Below are 13,297 nucleotides of genomic sequence, written 5' to 3'. Positions count from 1 at the left end.
TTGCCTGGAAAATCCCATGGACTGAGGATCCTGGTAGTCTACAGTCCATGGGTTTGCAAAGAGTCAGACACGACTAAGCGACTTCACTTTCTTTCACTTTGTCAGCAAAGTGGTGTCTCTGCTTTTTAATGAAGGGAAACCTTACTAAAATAGAATTGGGAGGGCAGAAAGGGGAGCTCTCATACATGTGCCCTTTGAAGTCAATAAGATCCCACTGGAAGAGAAGTACTTTCCATCTCCTACAGGAATAACCCTACTTTATTGCCACCAGCAGGAGGAAGAGAGATTTTCTTTTTGCCTGGCCATAGCTCAGACAATGAGAGACTGTTGCAACTTAGCCAATGAAAAGGTTACTATACCTTGAACTGCCAATTTCCTCTAGTGGACTTTTTATTTACAACAGCCCCTCCCAACTTTTCCTTCTCCTCAAGAAAAACTTTCCTTTCTTTGCTGGACTTGCATGTGGTTTGTCATAGTTGTATGTCTCAAATTGCACTTGTTTTCTAGTCCCAGATAGATTTGCTTCACTGGTAAAATAACTGGCTGTTTTATTGCCTTGGGCTAACAAAGCCTTTGCAGGAAAAAAACAAACAAAATAAAAACCCAAATAAAAATTAGGTAAAATTTAAAAAAAAAATTGGGTAAAATTTTTGCTACACCTATGACAAAAGACTAGTATTCTTCAATGTGCAGCGTTCCTACAAATAAGGAGAAAAATAAAACAAAAATCCAGTTAGAAGAATTCACTAAGGATATAGACAATTCACAAGAAATAAATATTAAATGATTTTTTTTTCATTTTTGAACACCTTTTCCTGAAATTAAATTCATTTACCAGATAATCCAATCATATCATGTGCAAAATTTCATGGTTTTTTAGTATCTTCCCAAAGTTATGATTCTATTATCATAATTAATTTTAGAACATTTTCATTACCCCCAAAAGAAACTCTGCACCCCTTAGTCATACCCCTCAATCTTCCTATACCCCAGCTCCAGGTAATAACTAATCTACTTTCTGTCTTTACAGATTTGCCTCTTTGGGACATTTCATATGTAGCACTGCTGCTAATTGCTTTAGTCATGTCCAACTCTTTGTTACCCTATGTACTGTAGCCCACCAGACTCCTCTGTCAATGAGAAGCTTGCACATTTCAGTTAGAGAGTAGCCTCTGCTCACTGCTACTAGAAGAGGTTTGTACTGCTCACTGCTACCTACAACAATGAAGACCCAGTGCAGAGAGAAAAAAAAAATTGAGAGAGATAGTTCCTCAAACTTTATTCTTCTTTTTCAGTATTGTCTTGGCTATTTTGGATCCCTTATTTTTGTACTCAAATTTTATTTTATTATTATTATTTTTTTCCCCTGAATTTTTGGGAAGATTTATTGTGAACAGAGGGGAAGGGCTCAGTCCTTGGTGTCAGCTTTCTTCATGGCGGCCAAGACGTTGCTCAGCTCCTTTCTTTTCCTCTTCGTGCGGATGTGTGTCCTCACCCTTTTCTTGATGAACTTAGGGCCCGCTTGTCCTTGGAGACCTTGAGCAGCTCCATGGCTCGCCGCTCATAAGGGGCGAAGCCGCACACATCCCGGATCATGTCCCGCACGAACTTGCTGTGTCTTGTGAGACGCTGGCGGCGGCGGCTGTGCCTCGGCTTGTTCTTGGTCACCTTGTGACCTTTGTTGAGGCCCAGGGCCATGGGGTGGCGCAGAGCCATGGCTGTTGTTCTACAATGGCTGCCAAGGTGGAAGCTGTACGCAAATTTTAGAATCAGCTTGTCAAATTATGCAAAAAAAGTCATCGGGATTTTGATAAGGGTTGCATTTAATCTGTATATCAATTTGGAGAGTGCTGCTGTCTGTTGACTCATTGGAAAAGACCCTGATGCTGGGAGGGTTTGGGGGCAGGAGGAGAAGGGGACGACAGAGGATGAGATGGCTGGATGGCATCACCGACTCAATGCGCATGAGTTTGAGTAAACTCTGGGAGTTTGTGATGGACAGGGAGGCTTGGCGTGCTGCGATTCATGGGGTCGCAAAGAGTTGTACTCAATTGAATTGAACTGAACTGAACTGCCCCCTGTAAATAGTCTTCCAGTTTGTGAACATGAGATACTTGCAAACTTACCTAGTTCTTTAATTTCTTTCATTGTTGTTTGGTAATTTTCAGAGTATAAATTTTGTACTTTTATTAAATTTATTCTTAACTTATTCTTTTGAAATCTATATAAAAGGGAATTGTTTTCTAAATTCCACTTTTGGTTTGCCCACTGCTATTGTATAGAAATGGGCTTCCCTGGTGGCTCAGAGGTTAAAGCATCTGCCTCCAAAACGGGAGACCTGGGTTCAATCCCTGGGTCAGGAAGATCCCCTGGAGAAGGAAATGGCAACCCACTCCAGTATTCTTGCCTGGAGAATCCCATGGACGGAGAAGCCTGGCAGGCTACAATCCATGGGGTCACAAAGAGTCAGACGCGACTGAGCGACTTCACGTCATTGTATAGAATTACGATTGATTTTTGTATATTGATTTTATATCCTAAAACCTTGCTGAACTCGTTTATTACTTCCAATAGTTTTTAGTGCATTTCATAGGCTCAAATGACTTTTAAATATATGAAAAGCAAACTCTCTCTCTTAAAATGAGATAAATGCAAACAAAAACTATCATGGGATATGGTTTTCTTCACCTACTGCACTGGTAAAGATCTAAGGTGTTCAAATCATTGTATGAATGTGGTACCTACTAATATTCATATTCTTTATTCAGCAATTTCTCTTCTAGGAGTATATCTGTTGTAGTCACGCATTCTGGGAAACAAACTCACTCAGAAGGACAATGCAGATAGTGGAGTGCAGTTTATTACACTGGCGGGCCCAAGGCAGAGTCTCCTCTTAGCCAAGGACCCTGACCAGCATTTGTGAAAATCTTTTATACCCCATGTGTACATGTCCGAACCCACTACCCCAAATTCTTTGAGACTTACATAAACAAAGGAAGGGTAAATACAATCCCCAAAACCCCATCATTCATGTGCCAGGTGCTTAGACAGTTAAACAATTAGCCAATAATCAATAAGCCCAAGGTTACACTCTGATAGGTACAGAAAACTTATGGCCTGTCTGGAGGAAGGGGTGATTAGTGTATGTGTTCTCTTACACGAGGAGTAACCTGGATATGATCTTCAAAGCTCCCCTGTCTGGAGGGGGTCTTATCCTTCTGTTGTCGTTTCCACAGGCACTAAACACAGAATTCCGAGTCCATTGGAGAGGTGGCTGAGCATGATCAGCATGAACAGGCCTAAGATGGAGTCCAGGTCCTGTGAATTCCTTCTTCATATCCAAGAGCAACTATCTTCCCATTCATGTGCAGTAACCCTCGGGATGTAAAAACAGTATTCAAGTATCCATGTGATATGTAGGTATGTCACTGTTTGATTCCATTTATATAAAGTTCAAAACCAGGCAAAACTAATCTGTTGAGAGAAATCAGCATGACTATATCATCATATCATTTAATTAAAACTTTTCAGGATATTTCTTTAAATCATAAGGAGTTTTTCCTTCTCAGCCTAATCAAAATGCCACCATCATCCCCCTCTTCAGTAAAATAACTCCCCTCTATCATGGAGTTGGATGCTTGCTCTTTAAAAGTTATTTTATTATCCCTTTTAAGCACTTTATCCAGTTCAAATTCTGTCCCCCAAAGTTATTACAGTAGCCTCCTACATAGTCTCCTTTATGTCATAATTCCTACTGTAAATTCTCTTCTACATAGCACCTGATTGATTTTAAAAAGTTGCCCCCCCCAAAAAAATGTTACCCCACAAACCTAACTGAACATCTTCAATTGTTTCCCATGGGATGGAGAAACTCCCTCACATGTGCATAGGTCTGTATAGAGTTTCTGTTGGACCTTGATATAACTCTGTGAGTAGGTAAGAAGAGTTTAAATTCCCCGGTATCTTGTCACTTGAGGCTCTTCTTAAACCATATGTTAACAAAACCACATGATCCAGTATTCAGACAAGTCATCTATTCATTTCCCTGGTAGCTCAGACAGTAAAGCATCTGCCTACAATGTGGGAGACCCGGGTTCAATCCCTGGGTCGGGAAGATCCCCTGGAGAAGGAAATGGCAACCCACTCCAGTATTCTTGCCTGGAAAATCCCATGGACTGAGGATCTTGGTAGGCTACAGTCCATGGGGTTGCAAAGAGTCAGACACAACTGAGCGACTTCACTTCACTTCTACAGTCCTCTGCAAGGTATAAAGGAAAACAGATATTGTCTCTGGCCTTTGGACTTTACAATGCGGTGGGTGGTGACTTAACAATTCTGTGCTGTATGTAATTACAAAAGAGAATCAGTGCTACAAAGAAAAATAAACAAGGATGACAGTTAAAGAGAATAGAGGGCAATCTACTTGTGCAGGTGGTCAGAAGAGGCTTCTCTGAGAAGGTATCATTTAGAAGTATATATTTGGCTGCTGTGTAGAGAATGACCTGGAGAAAGGTGGGAATGAGCCAGGGGAGGAAGCTGTATAGTTGATCAGATGGCCGAACTCTGCTCCTGCTGTTTCTTTCTTGGAGTCATCCATTCAGCACTGTGTGATGTTCCCTTCACGAAGTGTAAACATTCTTGTGTATGTAGACATAGTGTCCCCTCCAGAGGCAAATGCAGTGCCCTGTGCCTGGTAGGGTCCAGCTGATATATGTTGAGCCAGGGAGTGTGAAAGGCTCTTCTGGTTCTCTTTTTCATCCAGCAGTGCTGTGATGGTGATAGTTTCAAACTGTTGGGAGAGAAGCCTGGAAGGGGCATAGTAATCCAATAGATGATTTTCCTGTGGTTTCAGGAGCAAGTTAAGCCAAGAATGAGCATGGAAAGAGAGTACCTTTTGAGAAACAGGATTCTTGAGATGAAAGTGGTCCTCTTTGGTTCTTCAAGTCCCACTTCCAAAGAAAGAGTATTGCAACAATCCGGCTCCCTCCCTACTAACAGGAAGACACTTTAGTGTGGGGTCTACTGAAGCTTCCTGAGAAGCAAGATGGCCAGACCTCTCCATTCAAAACGGGAAAGGAAGGGTTGTTGGGGCACCCAGTGGACTGCCTCCAAATGTGCCTCAGCAGAACATTAATTATATTGTATTAAAGTTACTTACAGGGTACTCTTTTGCCCCCTTCTGATGCCTATGTCAGAAGCTTTCTCTATCTCCTCTATACCTTAATAAAACTTTATTACACAGAAAAAAAAAATAAAGTTACTTACAGGCGTGCTCGCTTCGGCAGCACATATACTAAAATTGGAATGATACAGAGAAGATTAGCATGGCCCCTGCGCAAGGATGACATGCAAATTCGTGAAGCGTTCCATATTTTTTGCTTCGTTTTCCACTGTCGTAGAGAAAACTAGGGAGAACTTTATTTTTCAATAAACTTTTCTTGTGTGAAAAAAAATAAAATAAAGTTACTTACAGGCTTCCCAGGTGGCATGAGTGGTAAAGAAACCCACCTGACAATGAAGGAGACATAAGAGACTGCGGTTTGATCTCTGGGTTGGGAAGATCCCTTGGAGGAGGGCACAGCAACCCAGACCAGTATTCTTGGCTGGAGAATCCCATGGACAGAGGAGTCTAGCAGGCTACAGTCCATAGGGTCACAAAGAGTCAGACTTGACTGAAGTGACTTAGCATCCATGCACAGTTACTTAAGAAAGGGTCAGTGCAAGAGGGACACTCTGACCTTCCCCTCTGTCTCCTTAAAAATAGGAAAAAAAATCTCCCATGTGAAAATTGCTGAAACCATGCAACTCAGATTGGGACTTGAAATCAGTTTTAACTGAGATCACACACATGGTCTCAGGACTTAATGAAACTCAGGTTCTTGATGTCTCATCACAGAAAGAATTTAAGTGAGAGACAAAGTGATGGGTAGGAAGTTGATTTATTTAGAGAGAAACATTCCACTGACTTGTCAATTTTTACAGGAGTGGGTAATTTCATAAGCTAATGAGTGGGAGGAGTATTTTAGCCATTTTGAGGAAGGAGTGGGGATTTCCAGGAATAGGACCACCACCCACTTTTTGACCTTTATGGTTCACCCTTGAACTGTCATGGCACCTGTGGGTGTGTCATTTAGCTTGCTGGGGTGTTACAGTGAGCATATAGTGAGGCTCAAGGTCTAGTGGAAGTCAACTCATCTGCCATCTTGGACCTATTAGGTTGTGTCTTCGGGCTATGTCATTCCTTCAAAGATTTTGATACCTTTCTCAGGGTGGCTCAGCAGTAAAGAATTTGCCTCTGGAGAAGGAAATGGCAACCCACTCCAGTATTCTTGCCTGGGACATCCCTTGGTCAGAGGAGTCTGGGGAGCAACAGTCTATGGAAAATCGAAAAAGAGTTAGGGAGGACTGAGCGACTGAACAACAAATACCTTTCTTGTACCAGAGGGTACAGAGATCCTTATCACCAGAAACAGGGAAATCAGGCTGAAAAGCCTGTATAAACAAACCTTGTTAATTTTAAATTTACTATCCCAAGCCCAAATTCTGTTTAGATTCTTCACTAATTGAGCATCCCAACCCGATCTTGTCAACTCCTCACAAATTTAGTTTTTGTCTAAAAAGTATAAAATCTGCCCGCTTTGGCCACCTCATAGATCCAATTTCTATGAGACCTTTATGTACATGCATTCAAATTTGTTTTTCTCCTGCTATTCTGTCTGGTGTCAATTTTGTCATTAGAACTCGAGGGAAATTTCTCCCTCTCCACTACTGTCTGGGTCATAAACATTGAACATTATGGAAAGTTAATTTCCCAACGCTTTCTCATTGGTAAGTACAGTGACACATTTTTGTGTATCTGTATCTAAATTGGTCCTCTAGTTGGCCTGTGAACTTGCAATTCTTGCCAAGTGTGTCATCTGAGATGAGCACTTTGTTTCAACAGGCACGTATCAATCTTACTTGGAAGAAAAAGGTGCCAGCAAAATCCCACAGAGCAATGCTAAGCGACAATTGGGCTGCAGGTTATGGTGAATAGAGCGCTTTCCAATAATACGTCTGTCATTTGACCCGATAACATTCGGGCAGGCGGTTTATTGGGAAGCTTTTCGCATTCTAGGAACCACGTCCGCTCAGTGACTCTCTGGAGGACGCCAGGTGGTTGTGGGGTTGGGGGAGGGGAGGGCAGCGGGCAAGTGGGGGAGGGAAGCGTTGGGTGAGAGTTGAGGGGGTATGAGGACGAAGGGAGAGGAGAGCGCCAGTCTTGGGATTGAAGCAGGTAGAGCTCCAGGCTGGGGTGCGGGGTAGGGAGTCAGACCCCGGGTACAGTCTGCGGGCACTGCACTCCGAAGGAGTCAAACCTGTTCCGGACTCTTCCTTCCTCTCCCCATCTTCCTGCAAACAACCAATCTGACACTCAAAGGGCGTCTTGGGTGAAACAGAAGGCAAACAAGTTCGCGAGTGACCGTGAGAATGCCTAGCTCCTGACTTCTGCGGAAAGCCAGAGCCGAGCGAGTTGGCCAGTTTGTGGAGGAGGCGGAGTACGGACAAGAAGGGTGTGCGTTGTCAAGCGCTGCAAAGCTCGTCCAACCCCCGCCAGGTAGGGCAGGTGAGTGGGCGAGACCCGAATTTCGGCCGCGGTGGCGCAGTGCGGCGGTGGGACCCGATCGGGAAGCTCTCGGCACTGGGTGCTGCATTTCCTCGGCCACCACAGCTCTGTCAGCGGATGGCTTTGTCACTGTATTCCGCTTCTTCCGAAGGGGCGGCGTGTGCGACGCAGGTCGACTTGCTGCTTAAATTCCAGGACAGGGAGGATCAGTCTGTGGGTAAAAGCCCTCCCACCGCGCGAAAACGAAACTTCTAAGGATGTCAGACTTCCGGTGCGATCGGCGCCGTCCCCCGCTCCCCGGTCTCTGGGCCATTAATGCCGCCTCTCGGCGCGCCGCTGGGACCCAGCCAGACCCCGCCCCCAGGTGAGAGCCGCGCCCGGCCCCTCCCCGCTGCCAGGTCCCACCCCGGCGCCAGGCCCTGGACCGCTGTGCTTGGCTGCCAGGTGAGTGGCGCCAGGCCCCGCCCTGCTGCAGCATCAGGCCCCGCCCCACCTCCAGGCCTTCCTTTATTCGGTCCCGCCCCGCCGCCAGGTGAGCATCCTCTAGCCGAGTCCTGCCGCCAGGCCCCGCCCTCTGTCCTCTCGGCCCCGCCCTCCAGCTGGAGCGCCTGCGTAATGCGGCCCGTCGGGCCGGGGCCGGGCGGCGCTGCCGGTGCAGTCGGCGGCCGCAGTGCGCGTGCGCCGTGCGGTCGGGGGCGGGCGGCGGCGGCCGCGGAGCGGAGCGGGGGCGGGGCGGCGCCGTCTGGCTCGGTCGGGCCGGGGCGGGAGCGCGGCGCGGGACGGCAGGGCCCAAGGGCTGCAGACGGCGGCCTAGGAGGCCAGCAGGTGAGGCCTGTGCACCGCCGGGGAGCGGGCGCCGCAGCGGGGCCGCGGGCGGGGCGCGTTGAGGGGCGGTGGCACCCGGGGAGCAGCGGGCCGCGGCGCATTGTCCGGGCGGCGGGCGGCGCCTGTACAGCGCCCCCTGCCGGCCGGGCTTCGGGCGGGGGCCTCGGGCTCGGGCCGCGCGCCTTTGTTCGCCGCCCCCGCCAACATGGCCGCCGCCCCCGGCCCGGCCGGCCAGCCCCGCGCGCTTTGTTCGGGAGGCCTCGGCACTCGAGCGGGCGGGGGGCGCGGGGTGGCTGGGCCCGGGAAGGGGGGGCAATGCGGCGGGCGCTGGCGGGGGGGCGGGGCGGATGAGTGTTGCATAACCCGGGCTGGGCGGGGGAGGAAGGAATGAGACCCTCGGGGCCTGAGGGGGCGGTGTAGGAGTCCCCTGGGGCGGGGGTGGGGGCTGGACCCCCGGGTGGTGGGAGGGGATGCAAGGGGGGAGGGGAACAGGCCCTCGCGGCGTGGGGAGGGGCTGGGGTGGAGGGTGGAAGGAGGTGGGGGTGGGAAGGACTGGTCTCCGTAGCTAGAGGGGCGCTGGAACCGGACCACAGAAAGGGGAGGGGGTTCTCCGAGATCGGGACCCTCTGGAGGCCTGGCGTTGCTCTCCTACCCAGGGCTGCGTACCTACGACGGCGTAATCTCCCGGGTGGCTGCCCGGGGTTCTGCAGCAGTGGGCTTGGCGGAGAAGGTGGTTTTTCGGGTCTCTCGGTAACCTCCCCCCCTTGTTTCCCCCGCCCCTTTGGCTGCTTGTCCACGCGCCCTGGGCAGCTCTGCGCGGGACTGGCCGACGGCGGGCGTTTCTGCACACGCACACTCACACATACACACACACACACTTTTCTTTTTCATCACGAGTGACCTTGAGCGCATTCCGCAAGCATTTGCTGAGATTAATCGCACGGCGCGGAAACTGCGCAGCGCCTACGGTTTGGCTCTGTTCATCTTTCCTGTTGGGGATGCGTTGTCGACTTTAACCGGATTGAATTTTAGTGATGGCCTCAGCCATAAATGCCACGAAATAGGCACCCCAAATCTGTTTACGCAGTTGCTTGACGCTTATCTGCTTTTTATGATTTGTGGGTTGGGATTCCTGGTGTAGGAGAGGGTTTTCCATGCATGTTGAAGTAGCAAATACAGATCTGTACGTCAGAAAGCAACCCTCAATACATTTAAGTGTTAAAGGATTGCGCTGTATAACATGACTTCTGCCAAAGACGACATACCTCCCCAAATGCAAATTCCTATATAACTTCTGTTGGAATTTTCTGGAAGGACCTCTGCGGTCTGAAGGGATTGATGGAGAGTACAGCAATTGCTTTCTACATAGCTTTTGTTAGGAAATGAAAACTAAACCTGTACTTGAGGGTGTATATACCAGGACAGATTGGGTCTGTTAACGTTCTTAGAGGTGAACTTTTAAGAGGCTGTGAAATTTCAGATGAGGGTCAAGTGAGATGAGGAACCTTCTGCCCTTCCCCCAATCCTTGGGTAAGAGGCGAATACCAAAAAATTGTAGCTAGCAGTTTATAGAACCTTTATTATCAGACTTGATTTGTTCAGTAGCTAAGTCGTGTCCGACTCTTGTGACCTCATGGAATAACCTACCAGGCCCCTGTTGTGTTCATGGGATTTAACTTGATAATTACATGTAAAGGTCGTTAAATGTTTGTCAGAATCGTCGATAGTAGGTGTGTGTTTCTTGTGAGAAAATAAAATTTGAGTAGCAAAATGGTTACTTCAAAATGCTGTGAAATGAGTTAAGGAAAGAGACCTTCAGTTATCTCTATGATTAACTTAGAATTTTTTTTTTTAAGACTTTCAATGATCCCGAGAGTTTTGATAGTACTGTTTCTTTATTTACTAGTGCAGAATCCAGTAGTAATATTTACTTTGTTTCGGGTATATATATGAAGCAGCGTTTAACGTGGTATCCTTTGTGACACTCATGCTAAGAAATGTTGCAGGAAAATCAAAGGAGTCCTCGGTCACCTTAGTTTGGGAAACAGTGCTGTGTTCTTTTCCTTTTCCCCCAGGGTCACAATTCACAGTATCTGATTAATGGTGCTGAGAAATAGTACCAGCATTGTTTTCCATATTTGATCTTAGATACTTCATTGTTTTTGGTGTAATATCTAGTAACACTCATGAAAGCTAGGTAATGGTGGAATGTTGGTCATTGGTGTCCTTACAGGTAATGATACCACTCTTGTAAATCGTGGAGTGGAAGGTTGATGTGATTTTTGCTTGCCTGTGCATCCTGTGGGAAAGAGTACCACAGATTTGACTCTTACTTGTTGATATGTTACAATTATGAGCTACTAATTTGAAGTCTTAACTAGAAGAAATCTAATTATGAAGTGTTCTCTCTTCCCAATGACTTACCTGATTGTATACAGTTAAACTCCATTGGCTGTACTCCTTGTTAGCATTTTTTTCCTCCGGTATGTTAGAAACACGTAAAAAGGATACTGCTGTTCCGAAAAGAATTATGGTGGATTATTGCGGAGATTAAAAATAACAGTGTTGTTGGATATTTCTTTTGAATTAGCAGAATTCTAATTTGTTGAGAAAAATATATATCATGGAAATACTTCCTTATATTTATTAGATGCTTAATTATGTTTTCTTTCTTTCCTTTGAACAAAAAGAAATTGGAAATGGGGAATCCATTGTGAAAAAGATGTGAGCTCTGGAGTTGGACGTGGAGATCGAATGGCCTTAAACTCTGAAGAGTCTGGGTTGAAATCCAACCCCACTCCTTACTGGTCCAAAGCCACATACCTGATTCATCACATAGCCCTTCTAAGCGCTATTCCTCAACTGTAAACTGGGATGAAACCTATCATGTAAGGCTATTACAATAAGTTAAATGAAATGGATGTGTAGAGTTCCCAGTACAGTTCCTGAAATGCAGCAGCTGGTGCCAATCATTGTTGATTTCCTTCTTCTCCATGCTTTTAAACTTTGCTATAGTTATTAGCATTTTTTTTTCAACAATAGGTTGCTTAGTTGTGCTTGTCTTTTTTTGTGTGTGTGTGCTTGTTTTCTATTAAATTTTTAGTTAAATCTTTATCGGGTGCTTATTTTTTGGCTTTTAAATTGCCATAAGTCAGATATGGGCATGATACATGAAGATATGCCCTTAGAGACCTTACAGCTTGGTAGGGAAGATACCCAGGCATATGGTGAGACATCTGGGGAGAGAAGGTGATGTTCGAGCAGGGTTAAGAATATAGGTTAGAGGAAGGCAGTCTAGATGAAGGAACAACAGGAGCAGAGTCATGACGATTGTTAGACCATTCTGGATTTGAATTACAATCAAAAGTTTTGCCATGTTATCTTACTCCCATGTGAATGATTCCTAGGGCTTCTGGGTATCATAAGTTCCCTGTGGTTATTGATCATATAGCTGCTGACACTACTTAAGTTTGACATGATCAGTCTGTCTAGGAATGAATTTGGGGCCAGATTTTAAATAATTGAATATACGACGTTGAGGTGGTTGCTGTTTTATCTGAAGGGTGGTGGTGGTAGTGGGGGTGGGGGTCGGGTGCGGGGAGCCATTGAAAGGCATTAAACCTGAAAGATGGATTGAAGGAATCTACCAGTGTTCCAATTCAAGTTTACAAGAGTCTAGCCTGTTGAATATGGAGAAGGCAATGGCAACCCACTCCAGTACTCTTGCTTGGAAAATGCCATGGGTGGAGGAGCCTGGGAGGCTGCAGTCCATGGGGTCCTGAAGAGTTGGACATGGCTGAGCGACTTCACTTTCACGCATTGGAGAAGGAAATGGCAACCCATTCCAGTGTTCTTGGCCTGGAGAATCCCAGGGATGGCGGAGCCTGGTGGGCTGCCGTCTGTGGGGTCGCACAGAGTCAGACACGACTGAAGTGACTTAGCAGCAGCAGCAGCAGCAGCCTGTTGAATAAGGATAAAGTAATTTGAAGCTAAGGCAATTTGTCTGGAGACACTAAAATGTTAAATGTGTTGACTTTTTTGGGGGTGGGGTGGGTGATAGAGAAAGGATCAATTCATCATGGATATTGTTTTATCCAAATGTTGAGAGAGTAAATAAAGAGACTAATGAAGTATTTAAATACCACTTGAAATGTTTTTAGATTGTAGTAATAAAAGGCAGGACAACTTTTTAAACTTAGATTATATTTGTTTGCTTACATCTGTTGTTCAGCTTGCTTATAGTTACATCCTTATAACTTAGGTTTAATATTTGGACCTGTCTGCAAATGATCTACATGTTTATTTATAGATGGCCTATATAGTTATAGGCATGTATGTCTATATGACCTACTTATCCATGTATTAACTAATCATATCTAAATTAATATTCCTAGCATGAGTTTTAGGCTAAACATGAGTTTAGGAAGCCACTCAGAGTTTTATGTAAACGGTGATACAATTAGAGTTGCCTTTTAAAAAAACAGGTAATTTCTGACACTAACAAATTATAATACAGACATATTTACCTCTTACCCAACAATCTCACTATCTTGAAACTGTATCTGATCAAATTCAAAACAATGTATCGAACAAGGTTATTCACTGTAAGGCTTACCTTACAAGGGTAAGAATGTTCTTTTCCCTGTGTATAGGGTTGATTTGTTACTGTGTATTCCCTTTTGCTTTCTCTTGTTTAGGATCACTGTGGACCTGTGGAATTTTATGTATTTGCAGTGTGTCTTAATCAAGTAGTCATCATTTTTTTCCCTCAACTTGTCCTAGTTTGGTCATGGCTTGGTCATTTCAAACTAGTTTTCTTCCCTTGAATGTGGCCCTGTTAACCTTTGAATTGTTTCTTGCTCATGT

At 45.6% G+C, this 13,297-nt stretch overlaps 1 protein-coding gene, 1 non-coding gene and 1 pseudogene across 3 annotated transcripts in view; 2 read left to right on the top strand and 1 right to left on the bottom strand.

The window, feature by feature from the left end:
• Positions 1–1,408: 1,408 nt before the first annotated feature.
• On the bottom strand, positions 1,409–1,720 carry LOC136176314 (large ribosomal subunit protein eL36-like; annotated as a pseudogene).
• Positions 1,721–5,269: 3,549 nt separating this feature from the next.
• On the top strand, positions 5,270–5,376 carry LOC136143961 (U6 spliceosomal RNA). The gene has a single exon (XR_010658450.1). It is a non-coding gene; the product is annotated as a U6 spliceosomal RNA (small nuclear RNA).
• Positions 5,377–8,309: 2,933 nt separating this feature from the next.
• The window catches only part of SPIN1 (spindlin 1), a 74,992-nt gene continuing 70,004 nt past the window's right edge, over positions 8,310–13,297 (top strand). Inside the window, exons 1-2 of one of the 2 annotated variants that reach the window (XM_065946706.1) lie at positions 8,318–8,431; positions 11,122–11,319. The gene's annotated coding sequence lies outside the window, so the exon portion shown is untranslated. Of the gene's footprint in view, positions 8,432–11,121; positions 11,320–13,297 lie in introns of both variants that reach the window. The other variant, XM_065946704.1, reaches the window with a different exon arrangement.

Source organism: Muntiacus reevesi, chromosome 10, assembly GCF_963930625.1.
Source record: "Muntiacus reevesi chromosome 10, mMunRee1.1, whole genome shotgun sequence".
NCBI lineage: Eukaryota > Metazoa > Chordata > Mammalia > Artiodactyla > Cervidae > Muntiacus > Muntiacus reevesi.
The sequence above is the reverse complement of the archived record's forward strand: the minus strand, read 5'-3'. Positions and strand labels throughout refer to the sequence as shown.